The sequence below is a fragment of the Papio anubis genome, chromosome 10 (assembly GCF_008728515.1).
Source record: "Papio anubis isolate 15944 chromosome 10, Panubis1.0, whole genome shotgun sequence".
Lineage (NCBI taxonomy): Eukaryota > Metazoa > Chordata > Mammalia > Primates > Cercopithecidae > Papio > Papio anubis.
This window is the reverse complement of record NC_044985.1, coordinates 66945649-66952210: the sequence shown is the minus strand read 5'-3', so window position 1 is coordinate 66952210 and position 6562 is coordinate 66945649. Positions and strand designations below refer to the sequence as shown.

At 44.6% G+C, this 6562-nt stretch overlaps 1 pseudogene; it reads right to left on the bottom strand.

Annotated features, from left to right (window-relative positions):
* Positions 1-1496: 1496 nt before the first annotated feature.
* Positions 1497-5406, bottom strand: LOC101012415 (annotated as a pseudogene).
* Between the last annotated feature and the right edge of the window lie 1156 nt (positions 5407-6562).

Sequence of the window (6562 nt, the reverse complement as noted above, 5' to 3'; positions counted from 1 at the left end):
CAAGCGCAGGCTTCTCACATGCATACATTGTGTCGTGCTGAAGTCTGGGCTTTTAGCATACCCATCTTCTGAATAGGGAACATTGTACCCAATAGGTAATTTTTTTTGGCCTGACCCTCCTTTTACCCTCCCACCTTTTGTAATCTCCCGTGTCTTATTTCACTCTGTAGGTCCACATGTACTCATACTGTTTAGCTCCCACTTACAAGTGGAAACATGCAGTATTTGACTTTGTGTTTCTGAGATATTTCAGTTAGGATAATGGCCTCCAGTTCCATTAACTAAAATATTCATCTATATGTTCATATGTCTGAACTTGCTAACTTCTTGGTGGGAAATTTGAGTGTTTTATAATATATTAGAAATTTTAACTTCTGAATTTTTTGACAGTTTGAGTACCAATAAGTCTTTATTTATTCATTGTATTTTCCCAGGGAAAGGAGAAGGGAAGAGTCAGCATGTGTTTAAAAAAAAAAAAAAAAAAGATTAGAAAATGGAAAAAAGGAAGTACCCAGTACAGCAAAGTCAACCATCAAATAAACACACCCCAGTGTTGGGGTCACCAAAGCCCAAAGGGGCTCAGTCTCCTGCAGTTCAGGAATGAGGAAAAGGGATCAGGAAAAGAATAGACAGGTGCAAGCTTTCCTACCCTCCTTCCCCATAAATTCAAGATTTTACACAAAGCTTCAGTTTCTAGCAGTAAACATGGAGTTATATTTGTTCGTCTCCTATTAAACAATCTTGTGGTCACTTTGACATAAGTTTCTAGCACCTGCATAGAAGTTCCTGAGTGACTTGGATATACATTCATATTCTCTTTCTTGGCCTCCTGACCCCAGTTTCTACATGGAAGGCTCCCAGTTGCATCTCATTACTTTAGGATTAAAAGTTAAGTAGGTTTGAGCCATCCAAAATACAGCAGTGTCTTTTTTTTTTTTTTTTTTTTTTTGAGATGGAGTCCCGCTCTGTCGCCAGGCTGGAGTGCAGTGGCGTGATCTCAACCCACTGCAACCTCCGCTCCGCCTCTCCTCACCCAGCCCAAGCAATTCCCCTGCCCCAGTCTCCTAAGTAGCTGGGACCACAGGCATGTGCCACCACATCTGGCTAATCTTCTGTATTTTAGCAGAGACGGGGTTTCACCATGCCGGCCAGGATGGTCCCAAACTCCCAAACCCATGATCTGCCCACCTCAGCCTCCAAAAGTGCTGGAACTACAGGTGCGAGCCACCATGCCTGGGCTACAGCAGTGTCTTAAGTGTTTGGCATGTTACATCAAGGAATGGTCGCCCCAGCAGGGGGCTCACACCTGCAATCCCAGCACCCTAGGAGGCGGAGGCAGGCAGATCACCTGAGGTCAGGAGCTCAAGACCAGCCTGGACAACACAGTGAAACCCCATCTCCACTAAAAATACAAAAATTAGCTGGGTGTGGCGGGCACCTGTAATCCCAGCCACTCAGGAGGCTGAGGCAGGAGAACCACCTGCACCCAAGAGGCAGAGGCTGCAGTGAGCCAAGACCACACCACTACACTCCAGCCTGGGCAACAGAGCAAGACTCCAACCAAAAACAAAAAAGAAATGGTAATGGTCTTGACTGTTGAGAACAAGGGATGGAGGGTTTTCCTAGCTTCTTCAGGATTTTTGCATACATCATTTAAGAGTTGTGGAGACGCTCCAAGCATTAAATGTGTATGTGTGTGGGTGTGTACGTTTTCTTTTGGGGATGAACAGAAAAGAGAGCAGGGTAGAAGACAAGTTTTTAGGACAGAAGATCTGGTCTAACAGGTAATAGGGGAAGGAGACTACAAAACAAAGGATGGTTCAAGATCCCCACTCTAAGAAGAGGGCCCCCCAAACTAATGTTTCAGATCTTGTTGCCTGGTACAGAACCTTCTGTCAAAGATGCTTTGGCTACTTTTCTCTCAACACAAAAAGAAGTTTGTAAACAAAACCCCCGAAGAACACAGAGAAAGACTAATACATTATATTTACACAAACTAGGCCACCTAGCAATCACCAACTTAGTGAAATCCCATAAAACCCAGATAAATACAGTAATTAGAGGTTGCGGCGGGGGGGGGCAGCATTTCGGGGAGACAGGAACCCAGGATCAGACACACACCACAAAGCATTCTATTGCATTTGTCCCGTTTCAACACAGTGAGGTAAGTTTGCGGTGATCTCACAGCATATAAACGAAACCCCCTTTTTCTCCTTTAGCTACCGTGACACTATTAATCACTACTGCAGCAGGGCAGGACACAGGCCCAGGCACCACAAAGCCCTCGTTTATGTGTCTCCCTGGAACCTGAGAATTTTGAAAGGTTAAGGATACCTTACTACATATATCCATCCCTCAACAGTACAGGATTAAGTACAGGGGTATTGGTCTTAAAACGTATCCTCACCAACTCCAGTTTTACGAACACACATACCCTGTCGTGCATAGTAGGCCTAGCCTAATCTGGTGAAGAATGGATCTGGGATGTAAAGCACATCCTGTACCCTAGGATTAGATAACCCTCACCTAATCTTGGCTCCCTCTCTGGGCCTTTCAGCTGGCCTAGCCTCTCCTAGCCCGTGTACCACGATTTCCTGTTTAGACTAATTCTCAATCTTCCAGTAGGAGGCAATCAAGTCATGGGACAACCCAGTTAAAAACCTAGTCTCCCCTAAAACATGTTCAAGGCAGAGGGGGTTTCAAGAGGATACTATGGCAGAAAAGCCAGCTCTCATTGGCAGAAATGAGGTAGTTCAATAGTCTGTGCACTCCAAGTAATCGCTCTCCACAGTGGCAAAAACGAAAAGTAGTCCTGCTGCGCAGACCTGGAGCTGCTGCTCTCTTATCACAGATTGCTCACGCACCTGAGAACACAGTGCAGGAAATGAGGACCTTAGACTAAAATATACAAAAATACAAAACCAGAATATTTATATTAAGGAAAAAAAAGTTAAAATGCACAAGATACACCATTTGCACACAGTTGACATCCTGGAGAAAGTGGGACCCAAGGTGCAGTATCCAAGAGAGCAAATAAAATCACATTGGCCTAGAATGGGGTGGGGGTAAGCATAGGAGGAGCAGGTCTGCAGTTGCTCCCCCAAACATCCTTTTTGCCATCATCACTATCCATTGCTTGGTACAGTTGCCAGCACCCTATCCCAAAAGTGGATATGAGGATACAAGATGTGAAAAAAAAAACACTGCCTTACTCCTGAGCGATTTCCTTTCACAGAATGTAGTGGCTGGGCTCCGTGAATCTGATCTTATCCTTAATCATTTCACTCTGGCATGGGAATTATTGCATATCCTTCTTCAAAAGGAAAACAACTTCCCTATCCAGGCCACTTTCAAAAGCTGGAAACTCTGGAGATGGAACCTCAGATAAAGCATGCAGGTTGTAGGGTGATTCCCACGTCCTGGTTGCCCCCAGAACTCCCACTTATATTTGGACAGAGCATGGTTGGAGCTCCTTTGACTCACCCTTTCCCCCAACAGAGGGAAGATAGGGTGACGGTGTGAACCCCAGTCTGAGACACATGGCAGTGCCAAGTAGCCCCAGTTCACCCTGTTCCCACTTTCTCCACTCTGCCTGCTCCTCAAAACTTCCTGATAGCAAAGAATAGCCCCCACCCATTGTGACTCAATTCTGTGCCTCCGGGAGCAGGGCAGGGCTGTGGATTTCTTCTTCCTCCCCACAGTAGGTTGGCTTTCCCTGTGCGCTAGGGCCCTGCTGGGCCTTCAGCGGACATGAAGCTACCGTATGACTGATGCTCTGGTAGAAGTGGCACTTCTGGGGCTGGGGTGGCAGCTTGCATTCCTTGGCATGATGGTCTAGACCTCCACAGTTGCAGCACCTGACGTCTGATCTGCGCTTCTGCATGTTTTTCCCCTTTGGCCACCTCTCACTCCCAATACGGAACGCCCTACTAGGTCCGGTGACACGGATGGATTCCAGACCCGTGGCTGACTACTTAAAAGGTGAACTCCACTGCCTCACCCTCCTTCGAGCTCAGGAAGCCTTTCAAGTGCAGCTTACTCTGGTGCACAAAGACGTCCACTAGGGGTTTGAGCGCGACCCGGGCGCGGGCGGTCATGGACAGGAAGCAGAACCCCATGCACACGCTGAACCACTTACAGATGCAGCAGCTGAGGCTCGTACGCCGCCCGCCCGGGCCGCATCTTCCCGCGCCTCCCGGGTGCCTCTTCTGCCGCCTTGGAGCAGCCACCTATAAACTGCTGGTTAGACCCTGAGCCCATGGTCCTCGGCTAAGCCCGTGGCTCCGGGCCCCTGGTCAGGCAGCTACTGGCCCCAGAGAACTCCGAAGGCCAACATCTGAATTTACTAGAATCCTGATTGTTAAGTATATACTGTCAGGTACAAATTTGTTTACAGAGTTCATAGAACAATGCTGAATTTACCAGACTTAGTATTTTGCTGCAACTAGAAGCTCCAAGGGTTAAGAGGAGGCATGGTTGATCCAGTTAATATCAGATTTAAAAGGTAAGAATGTCCTATTTAGGAGACCCTTTCTTATACACCTATCACTCATTAATTTTCCCAAATAATTTTTGATTTATTAAATATTTTCTTACTTTTATACACAATTCCCAAAAAATATACACAAAAGTCAAAAAATAAATGTTCTTGTCACAAACGGTTAAGTGTAGTATTAATCATATCTCATGTTACACAAAATCTGAATTTTGTTTGTTCCCTTTACAACTGAACGTACAGACAATTGATTAAGTCCTGTGGGCACCAAGTTGTGGTTAGTTTCTATTCTTCATTCCTAATCTTTTTACACCTTTGAGTTAATTGTATTATGTTTGTAAGATATGGGCTTTCATCACTTCTATCAGTGCCTTCAATTTTCCTCATCACTCTCCTACTCCTACTTTTCCAATCTTGTCCAGAAGTTTCAAAGGGGTTGTTTATATCCATGGCTTCTTTGGGGCTACCAGCTTTAAAGATCACATAGCCTGGATCTGTCAGAGCCCCCCCCCCACCCCAACAGAGAATGACTACAAGTGAAGATAATGTGGGGAGCGTCCATGGAGAGAGTCAAACAATTATGAGAAAAAGACTCCATCCTAGTGTGATCATTTGAACCCCGGAATTCAGACAATCCTACGACCTACTCCTGGAATACTTGGATATATAGTACATAAAAAAATCCCTTTTTTGCTTAAATCTTAACCTATTTTAAAATAAATAGATACAGAGAGCCACACAAAATACCACTCTTGAAATCACCTGTCAAGTCAAGAAATAAAACTTTGCCAATTATCTCAGAAGCCTCTTGCATTAGTCTGTTTCACTCTGCTGATACACATCTGAGACTGGGTAATTTATAAAGAAAACTAGGTTTAATGCACTCACTGTTCCATGTGGCTGGGGAGGCCTCACAATCATGGCGGAAGGAGAAAGGCATGTCTTACATGGCAGCAGATGAGAGAGAATGAGAGTGAAGTGAAAGCGGAAACCTCTTATAAAACCATCAGGTCTCCTGAGGTTTATTCACTACCATGTGAACAGTATGGGGGAAACCACCCCTATGATTCAATTATCTCCCACTGGGTCCCTCCCACAACACATGGGAATTACGGGAGCTACAATTCAAGATGAGATTTGGGTGGGGACACAGCCAAACCACATCACCCCTCTGTATGTCCTGTCTCTATCTCAAAAAAGGAATCACAATCTTGACTTTTATAGCAATAAATTCCTCATTTCTTTATAGTTTTGCCACCCAAATGTGCATCCCAAGCCACTATATTGTTGTCCGTTAAATTCTGTCATTTAAATCCCTTTCATCTATGTGTTCTACCCCCCGCTTTCTTTACATTTGATCTGTATTTGACCTGTCTGCTTTCCCAGTGAAGTTTGCCAATTACGTATTCATGACACCGTTCAGCATGTTCCTCTGTACTGTTTTCTGTCTTCTGTTTCCAATTTCCAGCAAATTGGCAGCTAGAGTGAAAGGCTTGATCAGACTCAAGTTCAATGCCTTTAGCAAGACCATAGATGGTACGGGTCTTTAATCTAGTGAAATATAATGTCTAGTGGCCTCTTTCTATTGTGATACAAGCAGCTATTGTGGTTCACAGTCTCATGTTGTAAGCAGCCAATTTCTCCAAAGAAACCCTGCCTTCAAAACGACATATTTGGCATTAGGAATACACATTACTACTGAGCTGGTCATTGTTTCTAGAACTCATCTCAGTCTTTCCATATTCATGAGTTCATGCTGACACTCTCAACTCAAATTCAAAGCTACAGAGTTTTTATTGTTGTTGTCTTAACTCAATCTTTTCTCAAACTTCTCTTTTCTTGTCTCAGTTGTCTCTATTTTGCTTGAGTTGCTCTGACTCTATTCCAAGCCGTTTCATCTTAGAGTGGGGCACTGTCCTGGAAGAGAATCCTTGCAAGTCTGTTTCATTGGTGAATCTAGAAGCTAAACGATTCCACATCCTTCAGCACACACTGTCATTCCCTTGCACTCACCCAATGCCGGATTGAACAAAACCCTCTTAGTATTCATTGCTGTTCTCAAATTGG